Genomic DNA, 10495 nt, shown 5'->3' on the forward strand with positions numbered 1-10495 from the left:
AAGAACATGCTCTTGTTCCTTTCCATTGACTTCTATCATTACTTCTCCCCACTTTTTATATAAGCTAGAAAAGAAGGAAAATGAGTTAAGTATATCCTAAATTCTTAGGAAGAAATAGTGCTCAGAAGAGCAATTAATTGGAAGCATAAAGATAAGCTAATTGCATACAGAATTAAAAATAAAATGTCATATAAAGTATATACATATAAAAATTTTAAGAACCAGAAGGTAAAACTGGAAGATACAGTATAAGCTAAATTAAATTTACTCCAAAATTTGTGTAAAATGGCCTATAAATTTGATTCTATAAATTAATCTCACCAATCTTCCAAAATCAGGGATCATATAAACAAATGAAATGGCAGCACACTTTAGAGCAGGGGTCCCCAAACTTTTTACACAGGGGGCCAGTTCACTGTCCCTCAGTTCGTTGGAGGGGCCGGACTATAAAAAAAAACTATGAACAAATCCCTATGCACACTGCACATATCTTATTTTAAAGTAAAAAAAAATGGGAATAAATACAATATTTAAAATAAAGAACAAGTAAATTTAAATCAACAAACTGACCAGTATTTCAATGGGAACTATGGGCCTGCTTTTGGCTAATGAGATGGTCAATGTCCGGTTCCATATTTGTCACTGCTAGCCGTAACAGGTGATATGACGCGCTTCCGGAGCCGTGATGCGTGCATCCCACGTCACCAGAAGTAGTACTGTACGTGAGCCATGCTGCGCTTTGTGGCGCCGCCACATACAGTACTCCAGGAACACAGGATGAGGATGGATCCTGTGCTCCTCTCACTGACCACCAATGAAAGAAGTGCCCCTATCGGAGGTGCAGCGGGGGCTGGATAAATGGCCTCAGGGGGCCGCATGTGGCCCGCGGGCCGTAGTTTGGGGACCCCTGCTTTAGAGAGACCTGACAGATCACTATAGAAACAAGGAATTTCTTAACCAACTGTGCTTGAGAAGCAGGGCTTTGTGTTTGACTCTTAACATGGTGAGATTTATTATCTCTTTATGCCATTTCTTTATGCTATTCTGTCACCTTAACTAAGAAGAACAAAGCATTTTATTGCCTCCTCTCTTAATGAACAAACATCCAGGCCCAGGAAATTGTTTCATGAAGAAACATGAAAAATGCTTGTGAAAAGCCTGGGCCTTTCATAAGCATTTTACTAGAACTTGAAGATATGACACATGGGTGAATTACAGGGCAAAAGACTTTACATTTTAAATCAATAAAGTTGGGTTCAAAACTTTCCAGAAAAGGCACAATCTGAATAAAATAAACCTGAGGAGAGAATTGGCCTCTGCAAATCATGACCCTGGTAATAATGTTTTATAGGCCCTGGCCGGTTGGCTCAGTGGGAGAGAACCTGGTGTGTGGAAGTCCCAGGTTCAATTTCTGACCAGGACACACAGGAGAAGTGCCCATCAGCTTCTCCACCCTTCCCCCTCTCCTTTTTCTCTCTCTCTTCTGCTCCTGCAGCCAAGGCTTCATTGGAGCAAAGTTGGCCCAGGCTCTGAGGATAGCTCCATGGTCTCAGCCTCAGGCATTAGAATAGCTCCAGTTGCAATGGAGCATCGCCCCCTGGTGGGCATGCCAAGTGGTTCCTGTTTGGGCGCATGCAGGAATCTGTCTGCCACCCCCCTGCTTCTTCTCACTTTGGAAAAATACAAAATAATAATAATGTTTTATAAACAGAGAAAGATGACCAGCAATGACTTTTTAATAAAAATAAAATGGTTTGTTTTCTTAATTATAAGAAAGCATAAAAGAAAAAAGCCCTCTAATCCTACTGCTAAATTATTTTATATAAAAGTAATACATACATGTCAGAAAACCAATGAAATGGTTTTAAATGAAAACTAAAAACTTCTCCCCAGGATAAACACTTTTGAAACTTTTTATCCTTCCAAAAAGAAAAAACATACAAACTCATATTTATTTTGAGAGTTCTTTTAAAAAGTGAAGGGATATATATATCCCTGAGAGTCAACTTCCCTATTTCAGTATAGAGCTGAATTCATGGCATTACCTTATTCAGGCTGGCAACTACCTTGGTAGAAGTATTCTTACACTCGAGCTGGGGAATTGCCAGAATAAAGTCTGTCCGAGTCAATATTTTTCTGTTCATTTATTCAACAGAGGAATTAGTGCAAAGCACTGTGTTAGTCCCAGGTACACTGTTGTTTTATCTTCACTTAATGTACTATAAAAAAAACACTTAAAATTACAATAAATTCTTAGGAGGAAAAAATGTAACATTAAGAAAATAAGGATAAGAATCCACTACAACAGTTCTTTAAGACCATCTTTGGAGTTGATACTTAAGGCCTAGACCTAAAGAATAAGGGGAGAGGGAAAATTCCTTTTTCACCCCCACAAAGAAAATAGACGGAGAAGCCCTGTGCTTGCAAAGAGTTCTTCCAGGAAAGAAAAGGCCAATAGGCCTGGAGCAAACTGAGGGGTAGGATAAAGGGGCTCAAAATGGAGTTGGGGAGGTAAGCAGAAGTCAGTTTATGCTAGACCCTCACATTAGCTTGATACATCCTGTAAATGTATTGAGACACAATCCGTCTGCAGTTTGGACCACCCAGAAACACACATGGTCCACACTTTGAAAAACAGTCTACCAAAAAAGTGGCACTTTTCTTGTGGGCTATGTTGACACTACTAGAGCCATCTTGAGTTTTCATAAGGTTAATAATACACAGAATTATGGTACAATTAAGTTAGATGATATTTAAATAGGTGCTTGCCACTTAGAAGGTGAAAAATGTTACTTCTTTTTGTAAACAGCAAAATGGCACCAGATATAGACCTTGGTTCTTCAGTTTGGCCAAGAAAAGAATTCAGAGCCAAGGGCTCAAATACAAGGGAAAGTTTATAAAGTCATAAGGGGCAGAAGTGAGCCAGCTGGAAGTCAAAACAAGGGCCCTCTGAGCTTAGGGGAAAAGGAAGTGAAGGTAATATGCCTGAGGGAAGTATAGGGGGAAAGGCACTGGCATACTTCCGGTAGAGTCAGAGAGAGAGAGAGCGGGCACTGGGCTGGGTCCTTGTGTTAAGGGCTTTTATCTGGAGGTCTCAGGGGAGGATCAGAATAGAATATCCCTATCTATCAGCTTGCCAGCTGTGTCTCCTCAGGGTCAATGGCTCCACTGTTTACTAATCACAACCGGTCCTAATGTCAACCATGTCGTCACCCTGCCTGGCCTTGCTGCATTTCTGGAGCAGGAAACACAACTGAATCCTACATGTTAGCTCTAATGTAACAAATCTTTCTTTGTAGTCAACAGCCCCCAGGCTTTGTTCCTAACATTATTTGATGCAGGTCAGAACCTCATTGTCCTGAGGGCTTAATGCTCAAGGAAGTGGTTGTGCAAGGACTTGTATGAAAAAATTTTGAGGCTATTCTCTGTCCTCCTTGTTTTTCTTCTAAGATGGGTCTATTACATGACTATCGGTACACCAGGGGAGGAAAGGTCAGGGAAGGGTTTGAACCAGCAATTTGAAAGGTCAGGAGGTCTAAACCGCATGACCAGCACTATGCTAGGAAAGGAGAAGTTCACCTTGGGGGTGAGCTCTCACTCTACCATACTTGTCCTCCCAGTTCTGTCCGTAGCTGAGCACCAGAGCTCTGTCCTGGTGACCTTCCCTACCTGGACTATCAATCCTAATCTGCTCATACCTGTCTAACTGCCTGCTATATTATTTTCACTACTTACATTGTACTTAATGACAGAAGGAAATCATTTGATCCATTGTTAAGGTACCAGACTAGACTAGTGAAAAATTATCGCTTTCTGTAATGTGCAAGAGAAAGTTTAATGTACAAATTCAAGTATTTTATATATCCTTTATAGCTTATAATAAAAGCTATCAAAGAAAAATAAATGTAATTTTAAGATTCTACTGGCTTTGGTATTGTTGCCAATAATGCTAACTAGTGAACAGTTTTGCTTATCTTGAGTGAAACAATGCCATATTACTCTATTTCTTTCCCTTGGTATTATTCTACAGATATGGTAGAAGTACTGTCCACAAGGAACAACCTATAGAAATGTTTTATAAGTTTGAGCAAAATTTTTGAGGACATGCCCAGAAGCAAGATCTCAACTGATTGAGAAAGTGCTCTGGAGAATGGCAGTTTTGCAGTCCCTTTTATGAACTTAGAATCAAAGGAGAAGACGTAAAGAAGGTACATGAAATCCATTGGAGACAGAGATAGCAAAGTGGGAAGAAATCTCTAGGATTGAATAAAAAACAAAATGAAGAAGTACAGACTTCTTTTACATTGGTGGGTACAAGATAGATAATAATATTTATAGCATATAGAGATGGTATTTGGGAAAGAAGATAACAATGAGGGTTCTCTGGTCTCAAGGTCTGATGGTCTTCTGCTCTAGTGACTGTAGTTGTGCCTCTGAGGTGTCTAGGAAAAATATTACTCGGACATTTCAAAGGTATATTATCCTAGATGTGTAAGAACAATAGAAAGGGCTCACTTAAGGTAAAACTGACCTTCACTAAGGAAGCTCCAGTCCTGGAATGTAAATACCTACTGACCTTCCCAGTTAGAATTTGTGATCAGACCATCCCGTGTGGTTACTTCAGATCACTGAGCTTGTCATACCTGCCATGTAGCTCCCCCTGAGCTGGTCAGGTTTATTATATAGCCCTTTTTTGTTCAAAGTACACAAATGCAGTATCTTATGCATAGAAGAAAAAAAATTTGTAAAGAAAAATATATGCAAATAAGGATATTAGTGATACTGTTCAAAGAACTAAATAAAATTATAACCCATACATTCTCCAACATACTCAAGGAAAGCTGGGTTCGATTAAATAGAAAAACAAATAAGTTTAGAAATACATGCAAAGTAGGAGCTTTCCTTTGTCTCTGCTACGCTGGCAGGACCTCTGGTGCAGCATTGGGGGCAATTCATGTCTCACCAGGAAAATATTTTAAGAACTTTCAACTATGTCATTCAACATACAGAATAAATTCTTGTGCGTTACTCCAGGAAGAAAAATCTACATTGGCTATGCTCTTAAAACTTATTCAGCTAAAAATAAACAATAGTTTAATGCCTTTGTTGGAGTGATCAGGTAGACCAGCTGCCTTTTTTTTTTTTCATTCATTTTTTAGAGAGGAGAGAGAATGAGAGAAAGAAAGGGGGGAGGAGCAGGAAACATCAATTCCCATATGTGCCTTGACCAGACAAGTGCAGGGTTTTGAACTGGTGACCTCAGTGTTCCAGTTTGACACTTTATCCACTGCTCTACCACAGGTCAGGCTAGACCAGCTGCCTTTTTAACACATCTATCAGATTCAAAAATTTTTTCAGAATGATCTTGGAACTTAGAGATAGAAAAGTAAGATTAAAATGATTACATCGTACTTTCAGGTGAAATTATGACTTCATTCTTTTATATCATGTGCATATATACATATAAATTTTCATTTCAACCTTTTATTGGGAAAATACAAATATCTTGAAGCTTTTAGGCAAGACAACATAAGAACAGACAAAAATAGGGGGTGATTTATTAGAATTTCTCCCTCTGTACTATTTGTTGTCTTCTATGTTTTTTTTCCCATTTATTTAAAAAATGTATTTTGCATTTCAACTACTAAATCTTTGAGGATTAAGATAGATTTAAATGAAAGAGGAGCTTATGTAAATGCAACCACCTTTGAGTTGGAAATGGAACAATTTTATTCTCTGCTCAGATACCAACATCCTGTTGAGAAGAAGATTCTCCAAAATGCTCAGGCAAATGCTTAGAATAAAAACCCAGCCAGCATGGAGTAGAGAACTGGGAAGGCGGGGAAGATGCTTGATTTCCTGGGGAGAAACTGCATCTTTGAGTTTAATAGTTTAAAGGGAGGTACAATCTGCAACTTAGGTAGAAATGGACTTCATTGTCTTCCTTTAACACATTCAGTACAGTCAAGTGTAATCACTAATTTATTGTTAGGAATTTAATTGCCTGGGTGTCAGGCCAATTTTTTTTTTATTCTGAATTTATTTACTGCAATTGTAAATGAAAAGTGATTATCCCCTACCTCCATCATTTACACTGTGATCACTGGGCATGCTGGAGCAATTTCTCTTTCAATACCCTTGGGCTCTAGTTGTCACAACTCAGCATGCCCTTGGTTCACTTTTCCAAGCATAGGCACCACAGTCCTTTTTAAAACGTGTTACTTTTGATAGAAGAGGGATAATCATTAGGTTTTAAATTGGCTGTAAATTGTATGTTGTGAGGAGGGTCTGTTTCAACACTGATCCATGTTGAGATGTAAAATTAAACATAACCACCATCAGTGATCCCAGGAGAATTCTTTTTATTCTCTGATCCTCTTTCATTTCTTAACCACTGCCCTCTTGCCACAACTCAGTTCAGTCTGCTGACCATTTAAGGAACAAGAAAAAAAAAAAAAAAAGAAGGGTAGAGAAGAGTTTTAAGCTGATATCAGTATGCTGGGTCACAGGAAACTCATAAACTACCCAGAAGCTTCCTTTAAAAAAAAAAAAAACTAACAGAAAAAATTTCAAGGTTTTAAATGCCCATCCTCCTTCACTCCCATCTAGCCATATCCTTTCTATTCTCCCAGACTTGGTTCAATTTCACTGTCTCTGTAAGCTTCAAGCTGAAGTGATTCTTCTTCCTCAAAACTTACATAGATATTTTCAGTGTAATTAACTCATTCGGTCACTAATCATTGAATTGTAGCATCACCTCCTTTTGAACCCTAACTGTTATTATTGTTTACCTTTTAATGGATCTATGTCCTGCATCACTTGATTTCAAACACCCAAGGGCAGTATCTACATCTTATATGCTCTAATGGTCCAGCACCATGCTTTGTACCTAATGGACTTTTAATAATTATTGTTGATTTAAAAATAAGCACATGCAACTGCTTCACATGAAAAGTCCATGAATTCATTAAATAATACATTTGGTGAATATCCTCATAAAAAGAAATTTTTCTTGCTTTGATCTTTATTACCCCATTTTGTTTTCTACATCTTTAGCCTCAAATACTGAAATTTTTTCAAAGTTTCCCAAGAACAGGATAGCTAGCAGACAATATTTAGTTCAAAACAGAAAGCTCACACATGTTCTTTTTATTTATTTTTTCTTCTTTTCCAAGTGAGAAGAGGAGAGAGAAAGAGACAGATTCCCGCATGCATCCCAACCCAGATCCACCCAGCAACTGCAGTCTGAGGCCAATGCTCTGCCCATCTGGGACCATGCTTGCAACTGAGCTATTTTTGCACCTGAGGTGGAGGATCCATGGAGCCATCCTCAGTGGCCGGGGCCTATGCATTCGAACCAATTGAGCCATGAGTGTGAAGGGAAGAGAGAAGGGGGAAGGGTGGAGAAGCAGATGGTTGCTTCTCCTGTGTGCCCTGACCGGGAATCAAACCCGGTTCATCCACACGCTGGGCCAACACTCTACCACTGAGCCAACCGGCAAAGGGTCCAGAAATTTTACATATGTTCTTAACTTTCCTTAAGATTGTCATGATGTAGAGTCATGATAGTCATGATATTTGGTAATACAGTCATGGTAGTCATGGAGCATTTAATGAACAATTTTTTACTTTCTAGTCAATGACTACCTTAGACAGACACAAAGAAACTTTTGTTGTACTTAAAAAATACTAAAAATCAGCCCTGGCTGGTTGGCTCGGTGGTAGAGCATCGGCCTGGCGTGCAGGAGTCCTGGGTTCGATTCCTGGCCAGGGCACACAGGAGAAGCGCCCATCTGCTTCTCCACCCCTCCCCCTCTCCTTCCTCTCTGTCTCTCTCTTCCCCTCCCGCAGCTGAGGCTCCATTGGAGCAAAAGATGGCCCGGGCGCTGGGGATGGCTCCTTGGCCTCTGCCCCAGGCGCTAGAGTGGCTCTGGTCGTGACAGAGCGACACCCCGGATGGGCAGAGCATCGCCCCTTGGTGGGCGTACTGGGTGGATCCCAGTCAGGCGCATGCGGGAGTCTGTCTGACTGCTTCCCCTGTTTCCAGCTTCAGAAACACACACACACACACACACAATACTAAAAATCATAACTAATGTTTTTATGGTGTGAATAAAAAAGGCCTATTTAATAAACCTGAAAACTCAGTAACCACACAGGATGGTTTGATCACAAATTCCTAACCAGGTAAGTGTCATGAGTAAGGAAACATCCCCAAAAGGAGTCACTCACACATATTTGTGTTTTTCCACAAAGACAGGTTTATTAGGGGAGCCCTCCCGAGAATCCAATAGCCACACACAGGTTACACAGAGAGAGAAGGCTTACACAATGAAAGCAAGCAGCGTAAGCATCAGGAGCTAAACCCCCATGGCTTGTGGCATCTGCAGGTGGAGAGACAGGTGTCAGTCTCCAGCCAGGTGGCTGCAGTGGCGGCACATGTCTGGTGGAGCGGAAGTCTGACAGGACTCCAAGTGTGACTTCTGGTACAGACAAGCTCAAGCGCTGGGTGGTCGGAGCTCCAAGTTCCTACAGCCCACCAGAGGTGGAGAGCCCACTCTTATCAGAGTCCAGATGGAGTCCTTATCTTAGTGTCCAGACTTGCGGTTTGGGGTGTTCTGGGCCCATCCTGAGGGCATTCCCGTTACACTCCTTTAATTCAGTCTTGACATAGCACTTGACATAACTGTCATGGCTGACAGTGACTACATATTGGACTATCAAGGTGTCCAGAAAGTCTGCTGTGCTCTTGCTCTACTCAGCAAGTCAGCAAGTCAGTGGGCAGTTGTGTCCCGGGCCTCTATCTTCCTTAGCAAAGGTCAAATTTACCTTAAAAGGGAACCTTGGGGCAGCCACTGTGGAAAGCGGTTACCTCAAAAAATTAAAAACAGAACTGTTTATGACCCAGTGATTCCACTTCTGGGAATTTATCTGAAGCAACCCAAAACACTAATTAGAAAGAATATATGCACCTCTATGTTCCTTGCAGCATAATTTAGAATACCAAGATTTGGAAGCAGCCCAAGTGCCCATCAGTAGATGAGTGGATAAAAAAGCTGTGGTATATATATACAATGGAATACTACTCAATTGTAAAAAAGAAGGAAATCTTACCCTTTGCAACAGCATGGGTGGACCTGGAGAGCATTATGCTAAGTGAAATATCTCATTAGATATGATTTTAAGTACGCACTACCCTGGACATACTAAATCCAATATAAGTCGGATGACATATTATGGAACTTCTAGTGCTAAAAGTGATGCGGGGGCTGAGAAGTCTAAAATATATGTAGGATAGGCTGGCAGGCTGGCAACTTAGGCAGGACTCAATGCTGCCCAACTGAGGCAGAAATTCTTCAGTAAACCTGTTGTTACTAGTAAGGCCTTCAACTGATTGAACGAGGCATACCCACATTATCTTTACTTAAAGTCAATTGACCATAGATGTCAATCACAAAATTAATCTACAAAATAGCTCCACAGCAATATCTAGATTAATATTTCATAAGTAATTCAGAACTATAGCCTTGTGAAACTGATATGCAAAACTAACGATCACAGCTTCTTGCAGGAGTGGTATTTGAGCTAAGCCTTAAAGAATGGATAAGATTTCTATGAACACATGGTTTACATCAGATTGATTTTAACAAGCTTAGTACAGGGGATCCTCAGGTTATGAAAGTCCGGCATACAACATTTTTAGTTTATGACGCTCACTCTTATAAAAACTTTTAAAAATTGAGATGTGTTTCGGCTTACACCATTAGTGTCATACTTTGTTTTACACTCATTTTTTCTGTTACTATAGTACAGTGTACAGTACAGTATATTTATGTCCTTTTACTTTTTCTGTGGTTTGGATGTGTTTTTATGCTCTAGATTATGATTTTACTACTGTGTTATGATAGGTAAGCGACTTAGGCTAAGGTATGTTTGACTTACACCAAAATTCAGGTTACATCACTGTCATAGGAACAAAACTGTCATAACCTGAGGACCCTCTGTATCTGGCCATGTGTTACTGAAGGTATAATAACTTTATGTGTTTAAATTGCCTAATTTAAACATTAGCTTCACATAAAAAGATTATATAAACTCAGTCAGTGAGTTAAGTGCTACAATTCTGAAGGGTGCTTTATTCAGATAATACAATATGGAATTGTGCAAGAGGCCCTACTGGTTCTACACATGGACACTGGCATGACATTTGCAGAGCTGTTTCTGTGCAGTTCTGGCAAGGACAGAACATTAGCCAGCAAAAGTTCCTCCAATGCACGTACGTGTGCGCACACACACACACATACACAGAATCCAGTCAACTTTGGAACTTTGTACATGGCATCCAGCAACATGGATGGCATACCCTCTGGGTCAAAGTGGGTCATAAGATTTATGCAGTCCATGAATTTTAAATTAAGTAACTGAATTCTTACTGAGTCCTTGGCTGAAGCAGATCTCAAATTTAAACAAAAGGTTTTTTTTGTTTGTTGTTTTA

Source organism: Saccopteryx bilineata, chromosome 3 (assembly GCF_036850765.1).
Source record: "Saccopteryx bilineata isolate mSacBil1 chromosome 3, mSacBil1_pri_phased_curated, whole genome shotgun sequence".
Lineage (NCBI taxonomy): Eukaryota > Metazoa > Chordata > Mammalia > Chiroptera > Emballonuridae > Saccopteryx > Saccopteryx bilineata.